The 17,392-nt window shown below is 42.7% G+C and overlaps 1 protein-coding gene across 1 annotated transcript in view; it reads right to left on the minus strand.

Annotated features, from left to right (window-relative positions):
- KIF6 (kinesin family member 6) overlaps positions 1–17,392 on the minus strand; it is a 795,359-nt gene that overhangs the window by 178,099 nt on the left and 599,868 nt on the right. The window lies entirely within an intron of this gene.

Raw genomic sequence — 17,392 nt, forward strand, 5'->3', positions numbered from 1 at the left:
ATCCCTCTCCCCGTCTGTACAAATCAGACTCTCACCGCCTAACATATACGTCTCCCGTGGATTTCTACTCCCTAACAGCATCACTTTGCATTTCTTCGCATTGAATTTTAATTGCCAAACCTTAGACCATTCTTTTAGCTTCTGCAGATCCTTTTTCATGTTTTCCACTCCCTCCCGGGTGTCCACTCTGTTACAATTCTTAGTATCATCCGCAAAAAGGCAAACGTTACCTTCTAACCCTTTGGCAATGTCACTCACAAATATATTGAACAGAATCGACCCCAGCACCGATCCCTGAGGCACTCCACTACTCACTTTTCCCTCATCCAAGCGATTTCCATTAACCACCACCCTCTGCTGTCTGTCCATCAACCAGTTCCTAATCCAGTTAACCACATCGGGTCCTATCTTCAGCCTATCCAGTTTATTCAAAAGCCTCCTGTGGGGAACCGTGTCAAAAGCTTTGCTGAAATCTAAGTAGATTACGTCTATAGCACGTCCATGATTCAATTCTCCGGTCACCCAGTGAAAGAATTCAATGAGATTCATTTGGCATGATTTACCTGTGGTAAAACCATGTTTTCTCGGATCTTGCAACTTATTGGCTTCCAGGAAATTCACTATCCTTTTCTTCAGCATCGCTTCCATTACTTTCCCAATAACCGAAGTGAGGCTTACCAGCCTGTAGTTTCCAGCTTCTTCCCTATCACCACTTTTGTGAAGAGGGACCACATCTATGTCAGTGGTGTTCTGTGGTAGTGTGTTTCGTAGGTTTACAATTTTTTCTTTAAAGTATTTAGCAAGTTCATCCGCAGATGGGATGTCTGTGTTGGTTGTGGTGACCGGTGTAGTGTCTAGTAGTTTGTTCACGAGATGATATAGTTTCTTCGTATCCTTGTAATCGTGTCCTATTTTGGCTTTGTAGTATGATCTTTTGGTTTGTCTTATTGTGTATTTGTATTTTCTTTGAGATTATTTCCATGCGTTTAGAGTTTGTATGTCTTTTATTTTCTTCCATGTTCGTTCGTGTTTCCTAGTTTGTGTTTTTAGATTTTTCAGTTCTTCGTTGTGCCAGGGTAATGAGTTATGTCTGCGTGAGGTTCTTGTTTTTAATGGTGCTATTTCGTCTATTATGCTACTGCATCTTTTATCCCAATCTATAAGACAGTGTATCAAGTCAGTTTGAGATGTCCATTCATTATCGTAGATCTTTTGCCAGAATGTTTCTGAGTCTATTTGGCCTCTTGTGGTGTAGGTCGTATGACCTTGTATTCGGTTTGTGCCTTTTTTCGCCATTGAAGGGATAGGCTTAGTTTGTAATGGTCTGACCATGGTGTGTCTGTCCAGTTAGTTTCTGATATTATTAAGTTTTGGTCTGTGGACAGTTTATGTGTGAGGAGGTCAAGTGTGTGTCCTTTGACATGTGTTGCTTGCATATATGGTAATTTAAGGTCCCAGAGTTGGAGGAATTCTTTGCAGTTCCGTGCATTGGTTGAGTTTGGATCTTCTAGATGAAGGTTGATGTCACCTAGTATTAGTATATTGGCGTTTGTTACGCAGGTGTTTGATATGAAGTCCATAAGGTGTGGTTGGCAGTCAGTCCAATTTCCAGGTGGCCTGTAGAATAGTACACAGCTTAGGTGGTCAAGCAAGGTTGTGTGGTGGATTCTGATAGAGGCGATTTCAAGTTGGGGTGTTATAGACTCAGAGGTGGTTAGGGTTGTGAAGTTGGCTCAATGGATTAGTGCTAGTCCTCCTCCTCTCTTTTCTTTCCTGGTCCAGTGTGTGATTTTGTAGCCTGGGGGACATAGTTCCAGGATCATGGGGTCATTTTAATCGTAGATCCAAGTTTCATTGATGAATAACAGATCGAGGTTTTCCGACGTGATTCAGTCTGTTAATATTTCTACTTTGTTTACTACAGATCTGGCATTAATGTAACCCACTTGTATTTTTTGGTAAGGATCAATTGTGTTCAGTGTTATGGTGATTTTTTTTAGTTGTCTATTCTTTGGTGGTCTGAGTTTGTTCTGGCCTTTCTTGTCCTTGTGTTGTTGTTGTCCGCATGTTGAAGTTCTTTCTTTGTTTTGGGTGTTGTTAGTTTGGTAGGGTGTGGTGTATTTGGACACTTTGTTATGAGTGTAAATTGTAGGTATGATGTTAAGTTCTGCGAGTGGGGTGGATAGTGTGTAATGGATCAGGGATATGGAGTAGATAGTTAGGAGTAGTGTGATTTTGGAACCCACTAAATAGAATTACCTCCAGAAAGTACAGTGTATGGCTGTAGCTGTGCTCCGGTCAACATTTATACCACTCGCAAGGAAGACCACCTCTGGTCTGCCACCGATGCAGAAGGCTCTATTAGCAAATTGTGGTGGCTCTTTCTCCTGTGTGCTTCAAATACCTTTTTCAGTCTGTGAGTTCCATTTTGCTGACCATGTCATAGATAGGAACTGTCATAAAATCAACTCTTTGGGGATTTCTAACTACTCACCCAAAATAATTGGGTAACAAGCTATATGTGCTTGAGTACAAATTATAAACTCAAGGCAAGGACCATGAAACATGGTGCACCATGTACAATAATGTGTAAACTTCATGACAACCTATATACAAAACACTTAACGAAGAAACATCACAGTTCATAAAAGCTACTATTCTTCTTCTTTCTCTCTTAAAAATAGAGAATAAAAAGGCACCTCCCTTTCAAAGCTATTTTCTTTGTAGGACAAAACTCCTGAAAGAAGTAGACATAAGCCAGTGTGGGTGGGAATGGAAAGTTTTGGAAGCTGCTTCCAGAGTGAAGGGAAAACTGATTAAGCAGGCTGGAACAGCTCCCCAAACCAATATTTCCCAGTGGGAAAGTGGTGCATGTTAACTGCTACCCTGCTGTGCACGAGACAGAAATATAACTTGTGGGTTTCCCCGACAGCTTCTGCTAGACCAAGAATCTTGCTTTGAGCAGTCGTAAGGCTTCTCGTTAATTGTTTAATGTTTTCTCCCCCTGCAAGGATTGACTTTACGCAGCTGAGTAACACATCATAGCTCGATGAGAAGGCCAGCAAGATCTAACACATGATCCATGATACAGCAAAGCAAAGATCTGGTATTCATTTCAAATACTATTCAATCTTGCAATGCCTGAATCTATATAATGAACCATTTGGAACAAGATACAGACAGCAAGACTTGATCAAACTACAGATAGGTTTATGAAGCTGGTTTGATTCCAAATTGTAAAGCTCTCAATTTTTAAAATCTGAATAAAAATTATTCTTAAAAAAAATATCCAAGTCAGTTTCAATCATGCCTATTGGCAAGACTGCTAATCAAGCACAGCCTTCCAGTCAACATGTAAACAGATGTTCAGGTTACATTCTGGCCTGGCCATATTCTTAGTGGTCAGAGTTTCATCATATGGTATGGTGGACCAGGAGAGTAAAACTGCACTGTGAAACATTAGCCAGATATCTCTGGGGATGGGATACAGTTTTCTTTTGTGCACATCCTTAAAACCCTTCCAGAATCTGTGACCCTGTAACACTTTCCTTACAGTATAGAGACCATTCATAACTCATGCTTAAACTGTGGTCCCAAAGAAGTTCTGTTTTACTTATAGATCACCTCTCACAGATCAAAATACCGCTTATAAAATATTGGTATGCTCAAAATAAAATCCGCAAAGCAGTAGTACAGTGTCTGCGTTAAACAGGGGACAAGTCTCAAATACTGCAGCCTCCCATTTTGTTCTCGGGATTGCATGCAGAAAAAGTCATCATCGACTGAAAAACCCCTGAATTAATAGATTCTTTTTATTATTTTATTTTATGTTCATTTTGTGCTTACTTTTAGATCAGACACAAAAAGGAATTAACAAGTCCACATATCTACAGGCAGGACAGGGATCTCACACTTCACATAACAGAAGACATGGAGCAGCTTCCTTAACCCATGGCTACTAACTTTGGAGGTACGGCTTGTTTGAAGTAAACTGCTTTTAATTTACAGTTGTAATTGGCCTTTCATTAATGGGATGAGGATGCTGTGCAGCTCTTTGCTGGCTCACCTGGTTGGCTTGGGGCAACTGCACTCTTAATTAGTGGCTGATTGTGTCACTTAGGTGGCAGCACCCAGGCTGTGCTAGGCCCCAACTAGTGGGCTCTGTCAGCCTCTCCTTTATTCCTCAGATACTGTTATGGAACACCCTGGATGCTGGCTTACCAGACAGTTTTATACTTCCAAATTTCAAGTTTATTAAAAACTTCCTGAGGGAGATCCAAGACGGCGCTGTGAGGAGTGTCGGACCTGACGGTGCTCTGTTACTGGGCGTTGCTGCTTGTTCGGGCTCACAAGAGTGGAATGGGAAAGAGGAGAGGAAAGATCCATGACTCCCCCCCCCCCCCCCCGGCTCCCTCCTCAATACCTCCGACGAAGCAGGCAACCCTGGAGCACTTTTGAGTTCAACCAGTTTCTTCACCTCTTCTGGAAGCAGGAGTCTCAGGAGGCAGTTTGAGCGGGGTTTCTCTGATCCCTGTTGAATGTGCGGCTCCTCTGCAACCACGAAGTAGATCCACAGTTGCAGTCAAAACGGCATTGGAGATCCAGCTTGGGGAGAATCCTGCTCTTTCAGGGGGGACTTTGAGTGTAAGTACAGTTCCAACTTTAGAGTGTGGAATATCAACATGTTAACAAGATCTTTGGTGAAGGAATTGTTAATTCTTTAACTCAAGTTGTTACTTGAAAGGCTTCTTATTTAAGGCGGACATTGGTGAGACCAGCCGTAGTGACACTGGAGTCACTCTGGGACACTATTGGTAATATGCAAACTTCCCTTCTGGATATTACAAGACAAAATACTAAGGATTTAATATCTGTTTCTGATGCAGTCTTGGTGCAGGCTCAGGTTACAAGCAAATTAGCCCTTGAAGTTGATTCCCTTAAGTCTAAAACACAGACTATGAAAAGTTTGGAGGCAGCCTTAATTAAGGAAAGAAATGTTGTTGCAAGATGTTTGGAATATTTGGAGAATCAATCTAAAAGACTTAATTTGAGACTCTTGAACTTCCCAAAGTCTTCATTATTACCTGCGCTGGAAATGTTTAAAAGAAATATATGTTAGAAGTTTTTAAAATGCCCTCTGATGTTTTACCACCTATCACCAGAGCTCAGTATATTCCAAACCCTGGGATTCCCAATGGTGTGGTTTGTCAACCCAGAGGTGAAGGAGATTTAAACTTAACAGCTTTTCTGGAATCTTCTTTGGAGGTTATTACTCAAAGGACTACATTGGTGGTGACTTTTGCCTTTGAACCTGACCACAATTCTGTATTAAAGCTTTCCTTTCGATATATGGAATTGTTGTTTATGAGTTCAAACATAAGGGTTTTCCCTGATTTAGCAAGGGGGAACACAGGCAAGGCGTAAGGCCTTTTTAGCCCTGCGGCCTAGGGCACAGGCTCTTGAGGCTAGTTATGTGTTACGTTTTCCTTGTAATTGTATAATATTGTTTTAGGGTAAACAATTTCTATTTTTTGAGCCTAAACAACTAGAAGAATTTTTGAATTCCAGAGAAGAAATGCATGTTAAAATGTAGTTCCTAATGAGGGGTATAATCGAATGGGGCGCCCAAGTTTTCCTGAGGGTGTCCTCGCAGGACGTCCCCGCGAAGGGGCGGGGAAACCCGTATTATCGAAACAAGATGGGCGTCCATCTTTCATTTCGATAATACAGTCGGGGACGCCCAAATCTCAACATTTAGGTCAACCTTAGAGATGGTCGACCTAAATGTTGAGATGGTCGACCTTAGAGATGGTTGTCCCTGGTTTTCAGCGATAATGGAAACTGAGGATGCCCATCTCAAAAATGACCAAATCCAACTCATTTGGTCATGGGAGGAGCCAGCAATCGTAGTGCACTGGTCCCCCTGACATGAACAGGACACCAACCGGGCGATCCCTTAGTGATTCGGAAAGGAACGGGCATGCTTGAAGGAAACTGCATGCAAATGAGCTGCTCACTGTTAGCTCATTTGCACACGATTTCCTTCCTAAGGAGGGAAAGCCAGTGCAGAGCAGCCAAGCATTATGCGTGGCTGCTCTGCGCATGCCAAAGACGGCTTCATACATGCAGACAAGCTGCGTGTACAATAGCCGTCTACAACCTTAAATACATTGCCATCTACAACCTTAGAAAAATACGAGTCCAGGTGAAAACGTCCAAGTGCTCGTCAGGGACATCTTTTTTTTTTTTTAGAGTATGGGTGAAGGATGTCCTTCGCTATGCCGACGTCCCGCGATGGCAGTTGAGGTGTCCAAAATGTGGGTGTTTCTGTGAGAAGGATGTCCATACCTTTGCTGTACCTCTGACACCCGCTTTATTTACTTGGATTCTGGATCATAAGTAGCAGCAGTGGGATCTGAACCGGCCACCTCTGGATTGCAAGACCAGTGCTCTAATGACTAGGCCACTCCTCCATTCCATTCCACTCCCTTGAAATTTGTCCATCCCTGTGAGTGTGTGTGTGTGTGTGGGGGGCAGTTCAGGACGTCCAAAATGTTTGAAAGAAGGACGTCCACACCTTCGCTATGCTTCCGCTGACACACACATTCCTCCCCCCCAGGGACCTGCATACTGCTGCGATGGACCTGAGTATGACATTTCAGGCTGGCAAAAACATTTTTTAAAGTTGTTTTTTTCGGGGTGGGAGGTGGTTAGTGACCACTGGGGGAGTGAGGGGAGGTCATCCCCGATTCCCTCCGGTGGTCATCTGGTCAGTTTGGGCACCTTTTTGAGGCTTGCTCGTAACAAAAAATGGACCAAGTCGGCCAAGTGCTCAGCAGGGATGCCCTTCTTTTTTCCATTATCACTCAAGGATGCCCATCTGTTAGGCACGCCCAAATCCCGCCTTCGCTATGCCTCCGACACGCCCCTGGGAACTTTGGTCGTCCCCACGATGGAAAGCAGTTGGGGACGCCCAAAATCGGCTTTTGATTATGCCGATTTGGGTGACCCTGAGAGGACGCCCATCTCCCGATATTGTGTCAAAAGATGGGCGCCCTTCTCTTTCGAAAATAAGCCTGAATGTTTACTGTTAGTAGGTGGCTGAAGTACACAGGTGGGAGTTTTGAACATTTTGAAAATTATAAAAATAAAATAAAAAAAATAAACAAAAAGCTTCCTGAGCAGAGAAGGCTCTCCATCATTATATCACACTGTCCAGAGGCTTCCTTAGGCACAGGGACCTCAGAAATTTTCTCATTAGTGATACACAGAGGAATTTAAGAAAGGACTTCCAAGTCTGTAAGTCAGACTGGATGTATTTTAGAACAGGATCTGCTGACATACAGCCTGTTCTAAATGACAAGAAAATGGAAATGCAAGTTCTCACAAACAGAAACATCCAAACCATGAACTGGGCAAAACAAGGGACATGGACATCTGTGTGGCAGCAGAGGAACATCCATATTATAAACTATACCCCTGTCAAGCAGTACATAAGTAATGCCACACTGGGAAAAGAAAAAGGGTCCATCGAGCCCAGCATCCTGTCCACGACAGCGGCCAATCCAGGCCAAGGGCACCTGGCAAGCTTCCCAAACGTACAAAGATTCTATACATGTTATTCCTGGAATTGTGGATTTTTCACAAGTCCATTTAGTAGTGGGTTATGGACTTGTCCTTTAGGAATCAGTCGAACCCCTTTTTAAACTCTGCTAAGCTAACCGTCTTCACCACGTTCTCCGGCATCGAATTCCAGAGTTTAATTATGCGTTGGGTGAAGAAACATTTTCTCAGAATTGTTTTAAATTTACTACACTGTAGTTTCATCGCATGCCCCCTAGTCCTAGTATTTTTGGAAAGCATGAACAGACGCTTCACATCTACCTGTTCCACTCCCCTCATTATTTTATATACCTCTATCATGTCACCCCTCAGCCGTATCTTCTCCAAGCTGAAAAGCCCTAGCCTCCTTAGTCTTTCTTCATAGGGAAGTCGTCCCATTCCCGCTATCATTTTAGTCGCCCTTCGCTGCACCTTTTCCAATTCTACTATATCTTTCTTGAGATGCGGCGACCAGAATTGAACACAATACTCAAGGTGCAGTCGCACCATGGAGCGATACAACGGCATTATAACATCCTCACACCTGTTTTCCATACCTTTCCTAATAATACCCAACATTCTATTCGCTTTCCTAGCCGCAGCAGCACACTGAGCAGAAGGTTTCAGTGTATTATCGACAACGACACCCAGATCCCTTTATTGGTCCGTAATTCCTAACGTGGAACCTTGCATGACGTAGCTATAATTCGGGTTCTTTTTTCCCACATGCATCACCTTGCACTTGCTCACATTAAACGTCATCTGCCATTTAGCCACCCAGTCTCCCAGTCTCGTAAGGTCCTTCTGTAATTTTTCACAATCCTGTCGCGAGTTAACGACTTTGAATAACTTTGTGTCATCAGCAAATTTAATTACTTCGCTAGTTATTCCATCTCTAAATCATTTATAAATATATTAAAAAGCAACGGTCCTAGCACAGACCCCTGAGGAACCCCACTAACTACCCTTCTCCATTGTGAATACTGCCCATTTAACCCCACTCTCTGTTTCCTATCCTTCAACCAGTTTTTAATCCACAATAGGACATTTCCTCCTATCCCACGACCCTCCAATTTCCTCTGTAGCCTTTCATGAGGTACCTTGTCAAACACCTTTTGAAAATCCAGATACACAATATCAACTGGCTCCCCTTTGTCCACATGTTTGTTTACTCTTTCAAAGAATTGAAGTAAATTGGTCAGGCAAGATTTCCCCACACAAAAGCCATGCTGACTTGGTCTCAGTAATCCATGTCCTCGGATGTGCTCTGTAATTTTGTTTTTGATAATAGCTCTACCATTTCCCCCGGCATCGACGTCAGACTCACCGGTCTATAATTTCCCGGATCTCCCCTGGAACCTTTTAAAAAATCGGTGTTACATTGGCCACCCTCCAATCTTCCGGTACCACGCTCGATTTTAAGGATAAATTGCATGTCACTAATAGTAGCTCAATGGTTACAGCAGCCAGCTAAGAATCAGAGGAAAGATCCAAAGTTGCTTGATCTAATCCCACTGTAGCTCTCTGTCATTTTTTTTTAATTATTGGGAGTCCTCCAGTGACTTCCCTTTCAGAGCACCTTTCTGTAATCTGGGCCTGCCAAGTATCAGGTCTAAATAGGAACATCCATCTTTTTTTGACTTGCATGTCCCTTTCCCTTCTGCAGTTGGAGTTGGACGTCCATATCTTAGCCCGTCCTTAGTCCTGCCCAAGACACTCCCAGACCATTCCCCCTTGCCATAGGGACATACAGCAGTTTTAGAATAAAATCAGTATTTGGACAACCATGCAATATAGATATCTAAATGTCAATTTTCAGATGTCCAAAACATGAATAGAGCTTCTAAAAAAAGTGAAGAGACTACCTAAAACAAACTTGTTAGTTTGGCTTTGACGTTAATGCTTTATATGCTACTTGCTCTGTACACTTTGCAAAAAATAATAAAAATAAAGAAAAAAAGCACCATAGGCATAATACGCAGTGATCAACTGACAGTCCCCCAAGGGATATTCACATATGAAATTTTCTTATAGCCTTCCCCCAATATGTACCTTCGAATAACTTACCAGGATAATTTCAGGAGCTCTGTGTTCAGTACATTTAGACCTTTGCTTCAGATTCACTTCATTCAACAGGAACAGCTTGATTTTTCATCCAGTGGTATCTGAATCAATTCTATCTATCTATCTATCTATCTATCTATCTATCTATCTATCTATCTATCTATCTATCTATCTATCTATCTATCTATCTATCTACTTATCATTTCTATAACGCCACAAGGCATACGCAGCGCTGTACACCATACATAGAAGACAGTCCCTGTTCAAAGAGCTTACAATCTAGATAAGACGGGTAAACCGACAGAACAATTAAGGGTGAGGGAATAAAGAGGTGAGGATAAAGGACAGGGTAAGTGAGTTAGGAGTCAAAAGCAGTGGTAAAGAGGTAGGTTTTGAGTTTGGGCTTGAAATCGGCTCAAGACGGGGCTAGACGTATAGGCTCAGGAAGACTATTCCAGGCGTGAGGTGCAGCGAGATAAAAGGAACGGAGTCTTGAATTAGCAGTAGAGGAGAAAGGGATGGATAAGAGAGATTTATCTACAGAACAGAGTACTCGAGGGGGAACGTAGGGGGAGGCAGAGTGAATGCACTTATAGGTCAATACTACTACTACTACTTAGCATTTCTATAGCGCTGCCAGGGTTACGCAGTGCTGTACAAGTTTAAACATGGGGAAGGACAGTCCCTGCTCAAGAGAGCTTACAATCTAAAGGAGAAGTTTAAATTTAATACGGAAACGGATAGGGAGTCAGTGAAGTGACTTAAGGAGAGGGCTAATGTGGGCATAGCGACTTTGGCGGAAAATTAGTCATGCAGCAGAGTTTTGGATTGATTGAAGAGGAGAGAGATGGCTAAGAGGGAGGCTGGTGAGTAGTAGGTTACAATAATCAAGATGAGAGGTGATAAAAGTATGGATAAGGGTTTTGGCAGAGTGCTCAGATATGAAGGGACGGATTTTGCTGATGTTATAAAGAAAGAAACAACAGGTTTTGGCAATCTGCTGAATGTGAGCAGAGAAGGAGAGAGAGGAGTCAAAGATGACCCCAAGGTTACGAGCTGATGAGAAAGGGAGAATGTCTCTAGACATTAATTATGTAAGCAATTTTATACTGAATTTTGTTGTTATTTTTGGGGACGTTGTAAGTTTCTTTGTTTTATTGCATCAGTTTTGTTTTTATGTACCAAGTTTATGAGTGTAAGTTGTAACCCACTTAGATGTGTTGGATAGGCGGGATATAAATTTGGTACATAAATAAATATGAGATGAGTTTTATTTAACTTATCACATTCCTTTTAAAGCAAATTTTGGATACAGCTCATTTGGGTTTGCTATGACTTAGCATGTAAAGATGTACACAATTTAGATTTTTAGTTTCCTGTTTTATTCTACCCCTCCTCTTATCAGTTTTCCCTATGGTGTATTAACTAAGGTTCTGTGTTCTGGGTGGAGGAGTAGCAATTTTGATTTTGCCGCATGTCCATTTTTGGGGAAAGAAAAAAGAGGTCTTTTTTACAGGCGCGCAGAAAAATAATTCTGCGTGCACCCAAAACCCGCGCCTACACTACCGCAGGCCACTTTTTACCGCGGTTTAGTAAAAGGACCATCTTGTGACTTAACCCTCCATTGCCCCAGGTACAAAAATTTAAATTGTGAGCCTTCTAGGGATAGAGAAAATACCTGCATCTAATGTGTACATCTAGTACCACTATAGAAAATAGTACCGTGTTTCCCCGAAAATAAGACACTGTCTTATATTAATTTTTGCCCCCCAAAATGCACTAGGTCTTATTTTCAGGGGCTGTCTTATTTTTCAGGGAAACATCGGGGTTGGCCCGCCCGCCCTCCGTCGCTCCCGGAACTAACCTTAAACGCCTCCTTTCACCTTTGCAGCAAGCAGCAGCAGGGCAGGCCACTCCTTCCTTCCATGTCCCGGCGTCGCCTGACGTAACGTCCGCGAGGGCGGGGCACGGAAGGAAGGAGAGGTCTGCCCTGCTGCTGCTTGTTGCGAAGGTTAAAGGAGGCATTTAAGTTAGTTCCGGGAGCGACCTCGGGCGGGTGGAGGGGGGCCGGCGACCTCGGGTGGGGGGGCCGCCCGGGGGCGGCCTTGTCCGGCTCTCGGCGGCCCTGCTTTCAAACAAAAATTTGCTAGGTCTTACTTTCGGGGGAGGCCTTAATTCAGGAAAACCTCTACTAGGTCTTATTTTCGGGGGATGTCTTACTTTCGGGGAAACAAGGTAGTAGTTCTGTGTGTAATTAGCAGCCCGTCTTCCAAAAGGGAGGGGAATTCTTATAAATTTTGAATGAAATCTTATCTTCTATGGGATCTGCATACTGGAAGGAGTATTTTGTGTGGCATATTCAAAGTGTGATGAAAGGAAATCTTAAAAAAGGCCCAAGTATAGAGAGTCTAGGGATCTCTTTTCTGTCTCTGCTCTCCCAAGAGGCAGCCTGAACTCAGGGGTGGCTGGGCTGGAGGTTACCTGAGACAAAGGACAAGAGTACCATAGATTGTCTTTGTCCTGCACAGCCCAATTGAGAAGGCTATTGTGCCTTACAGAAAGGGGCGTGCAGCTCCAAAATTTTCATTTTCTTTTGTTTGGTTTTTGAATTTGTTTCATTTCAGGGGCACTGTCGCAAAGAGTGAGCACTACTTGGGAAGCGTGTGCATTATTTTTCAATAGTGCGTGCATGGGTACACTCTTTCCCAAGAACGTACCCTATTTATGACACAGGTAAGAACCCCTAATTTCAGTTTTTTCCCTTTCATTTCAGGCTAAAAATGACCTTTTCTATGTCTTTTCAAACAAATACATATCCCTACTTACAGATAAAAATGAAAATAACAGATGGCCTAGAAGGGAGGAGGAGATAATGCTGACTAAACCCACAGTCTGTGAAGAGAAAGGAAAAGAAGATTCAGATTACCTTGCAGTGTTTCGATAGAAGATTTTGTTTTGAACTATTCCTTTGTTTTTGGCTTTTTAACTTAGAGTCCCTCACCAGGCTTGGATTTATCTCTGGGGACAGTAGAGAAACATACTTCAAGAGAGGCAGCACTGTCTGACTTAGGACTACCACCCTTGGGATACAGGGTCCTGGGATGGGACCAGTTAGGCCTCTGGGTTTACTCACTCTACCACTTGCTTCAATTTCTACAAACTCACAGTCTAGACTAGGTTTTGTTCTGAACTATTATTTAATTTATTTATTTGCTGTATTTGATATACCAGCATTCACAAAGTACAGCAGCTTCATGGTGGTGTATAGACTAGGATGCCTTTTGAAAATCTTTAAGTAGGCCTGACAAAAAGAACAAGAGAATAAAATCCTGTTATTTCTCTTCTCTGGGATAGGGAAATTGCTCCTCTGTCAGAGATTCTCTAATGTAATAGGGATCCACTCTGCTCCTCACACGTCAAAATACCTTGCAGCTTCTGGAGACCGGGCATAGATGAAGTCAGAAGACACTTCTTTCCCCAGAATCCCGGCTCTCCTTGTCTCCTTCCTAGAATTGTCCTATGAATCCTCTACTTCTCTTCCAGGATCAGTGGAAACCTCACTTTTTCAGAGGCCTCCTCCTGTCCCTCACTCTTCAATATATTTAATTATTAATAGGGTCCTGGCTCAGACAGTCAAAGACACATATGCTCTGTGGGGCAGTTGCTTAGCCAGCCAAAGATAAGAAAACTGCCTCGGGCTGAATATTTGTACCAGTCAGTTTTCCCTCCAATTCGAGGTCTCCCCCTATTACTACCTTACTGGTAAGGAAAATCCTCACAATAATCCTAGAAATAACTGGGTGGTACCTAGCTGGGGCCCATTTTGTTTAATATATTTGTGAGAGATATTGCTGAAGGGTTAGAAGGAAAGGTTTGCCTTTTTGCAGATGACACGAAGATAGCCAATAGAGTGGATACCCTGGAGGGAGTAGAAACGATGAGAAGGGATCTCCGAAAGTTAGAAGAATGGTCGAGGGTCTGACAGTTAAAATTTAATAGTAAACACTTCTGGGGTATAAATGGTCCTTCGGGATTTCTACTCAACTTAGTGTACACAAAAAACAACCCTATAACTTAATATGTGTGTGTATATAGGGGTTTTTTGTGTACACTAAGTTAAAATTTAATGCCAAGAAGTGCAGAGTGATGCATTTGGGGTGTAGAAACCCAAAAGAGAGATACCAAATAGGAGGGGAGAGATTAGCACGCTCGACTCAGGAGAGAGACCTTGGGGTGTTGGTGTCGGAGGATATGAAGGTGAACAAACAATGTGACAAGGCGACAGCCGTGGCTAGAAGGATGCTAGGCAGCGTAGAGAGGGGTATAACCAGCAGAAGAAAGGAGGTGTTGATGCCCCTCTACAAGTCGTTGGTGAGGCCCCACTTGGAGTATTGTGTTCAGTTTTGGAGGCCATATCTGGCTAAAGATGTAAAAAGTCTGGAAGTGGTGCAAAGAAAAGCTATGAAAATGGTATGGGATTTGCATTGCAAACTGTACGAGGAAAGACTTGCCGACCTGAACATGTATACCTTGGAGGAAAGGAGAAACAGGGGTGACATGATACAGACATTCAAATATTTGAAAGGTATTAATCCGCATATGAACCTTTTCTGGAGATGGGACGGTGGTAGAACTAGAGGACATGAATTGAGGTTGCAGGGGGGACAGACTCAGGAGTAATGTCAGGAAGTATTTTTTCAAGGAGAGGGTGGTGGATACATGGAATGCCCTACCGCGGGAGGTGGTGGAGATGAAAATGGTAATGGAATTCAAACATGCATGGGATAAACACAAAGGAATCCTGTTTAGAAGGAATGGATCTATGGAATCTTAGCAGACATTGGGTGGCGACGCCGGTATTTGGAGAATAAAACCGGTGCAGGGCGGACTTCTACAGTCTGTGCCCTGAGAAAGGCAGGGACAAATCAAACTCGGATGGATGGACCATTCAGGTCTTTATCTGCTGTCATTTACTATGTTACTATGCATTATAATTAGTGGACCACTAGAACAGTGTGTAGCTACAAGTCCTTCACTTTGGGTCAGGCTCTTCACAAAATTGTGGCACCTGCCGAATGGCTAGCGTAGATGACCAAGCCCTACCAGCCGAAAAGGTCTGCTGCTTGAGTCCCCCCCCCCCCCCCCCCCACCCATGCTACATGAACTCTGCATGAGTGAGAGTGCTGACATCGGTGCCTGAGTCATCTTGTCAACTTTCTTGTTGCTCAAGCAGCATTGGTGGGGGGGGGGGGGGGGGGGGAGGGGGAGATGACTCTGGCAGCAGACCACTTTGGCTGGCAGGGCTTGGGCATCTGTATGATTTAAATCCGAGCTGAGAGGAATGTGTTGCCTCCACCAGTCCACTCCTGGTTGCCCCAAAAATGGACTACTGACTACACCCCTGCACTAGAGATCTGTACACCCTAAAACTAGCAGAACGCAGGGGTAAACACACTTTAAAGACATCACAACAATAATTTGTAGATTTTTTTGTTTTGTTTTTGTTTGTTTTATTCAGAGATTGGCCTGAACAATAGACTTTGTTGTGTGTCTGAGGGGTGAATGAACTGGTGTAGCCAGAAAAGAAAGACAGTATTCAGCAGAAGAAAAGGCCTTGAGAGATAGCTCTCCCTCTTCCCAAAATGATTAGGAGCCTGGAGTTTTGCCCCTACCTATATATTATCATTATAGCTAGGAGCCTTGGTTCAAAATCTGACTTTGGTTCAGGATTTAAAAGTGACAGAAAAGTTTACAGGCTGGTAACTGTAATCTGAACTCTGAATTTCCAGTAAAACTCCTGAGCTATTGGGACACCACCATGCAGCAAAATGAGGAAGGGGCTAGGGTGAAAAAACCTCAATAACAGGATGGTGTGGTCTACCAACAGGGTCAGTTACACCCAGGAAGACATGGTCAAAAATGTAGAACTGAGTTGTCTTGCAAGAAGATGACCAAGCTTTACGAGCAATGCTAAAAAAAGCCAAGCACTTACGGTAAATGTTACCATATATGGTCACTAAGGTATTAACTACGATATCAACATATATCCAATAAGGTGTGAATATGTCATTTTACCTGTATCCTGTATGAGCATATAAAAATGAGTGTACTTCCTGCTTCAATGGAGAGAGACAGTCACAGCCAGTATCTTTGTGCAAGCAGGGCTGCTCTCTCTCATGAGAAACCAATCAATTGGCAAGTAATCCTATTGCTTTCTCATAAGTAGTCTTGAGTCTTTTATATCTGCAAATTGGCTTTAGCTGGTAATTTGGGGTGAGGGCGAAAAGGACCCTGAATAAAACATTATAAACTCAGACACAGAGAACACCTATGTGTAGCTGTGGTACTGTACTCCCATAAGCAACTGATTGTACATATATTTGGAAAATAATAAACAGAAGTATTTGATTGGCATCTCAGATATAGCACTACTTTTGTATAGTAATGTTCCATACTTCCAGTGAGATATCACTGATCTGCTAATTGTACAAATACTTGATAAGAAATAAGGTATCTAATAAAGAGCAAACTGATGCAGCCATGGGTGATTTATTTCTTCCTAGCTATTGGTGGGTGGACCACCATATTGGGAGGGATAAATTGACCCTAAAAAAATGTATAACCAACAATGTGCATCTGATGTGAGTTTCCCTAGCCACCCAGACATTTATATAAATCTTAAGGAAGGCAAGAGGAGCTCCGCTTATGCCACCCAGGGGCTATAGAAGGCTGGAAGACATTCTTGTGACATAACAATATTGCATTATAGAACAAGTTCAGGAACAAAATGCCTAGTCCTCTGCAGGGATAAAGCTGTATTTCAGCAGTGTCCCTACTTATCAAGTGGGGCCAACATGCTGATAGAGATGTGCAAGCCTCAAAAAAAAGCCTGACTGAAGTAAGGGCATAGTAATGAACCAGATCGAATATACAAATGCAGCCATGTGGCTACTTTCTCTGCTAAGACATGCATGAAATTGCTGATCTGCTGTTAGTAATATGTAACCTGTCATTACAATCATCCGTAATACCTGAAGACTGGAGGGTGGCCAATGTGACGCCGATTTTTAAAAAGGGTTTCAGGGATGATCCGGGAAATTACAGACCAGCAAGCCTGATATCAGTGTCGGGCAAAATAGTGGAAACTATTATAAAGAATAAAATTATAGAACACATAGACAAATATGGTTTAATGGGACAGAGTCAGCATGGGTTCAGCCAAGGGAAGTCTTGCCTCACCAATTTGCTTCATTCCTTGAAGGCATTAATAAACATGTAGAAAAAGGTGAGCCGGTTGATGTAGTGTATCTAGACTTTCAGAAAGCTTTTGATAAAGTTCCTCATGAGAGACTCCTGAGAAAATTAAAGAGTCATGGGATAGGAGGCAAGGTTCTGGTGTGGATTAGGAATTAGTTATTGGACAGAAAACAGAGGGTAGGTTTAAACAGTCGTTTCTCTCAATGGAGGAGGGTGAACAGTAGAGTGCCACAGGGATCTGTATTGGGACTGGTGCTATTTAACATATTTATAAATGATATGGAAATTGGAACGAGTGAGGTGATTAAATTTGCAGATGATACAAAACTATTCAAGGTTATTAAAACACATGCAGACTGTGAATATTGTAGGAGGACCTTAGGAAATTGGAAGCCTGGGCATCCAAATGGCAGATGAAATTTACTGTGGACAAATGCAAGGTGATGCACATTGGAAAGAATAATCAGAA

The sequence above is a fragment of the Microcaecilia unicolor genome, chromosome 3 (assembly GCF_901765095.1).
Source record: "Microcaecilia unicolor chromosome 3, aMicUni1.1, whole genome shotgun sequence".
NCBI classification, from domain to species: domain Eukaryota; kingdom Metazoa; phylum Chordata; class Amphibia; order Gymnophiona; family Siphonopidae; genus Microcaecilia; species Microcaecilia unicolor.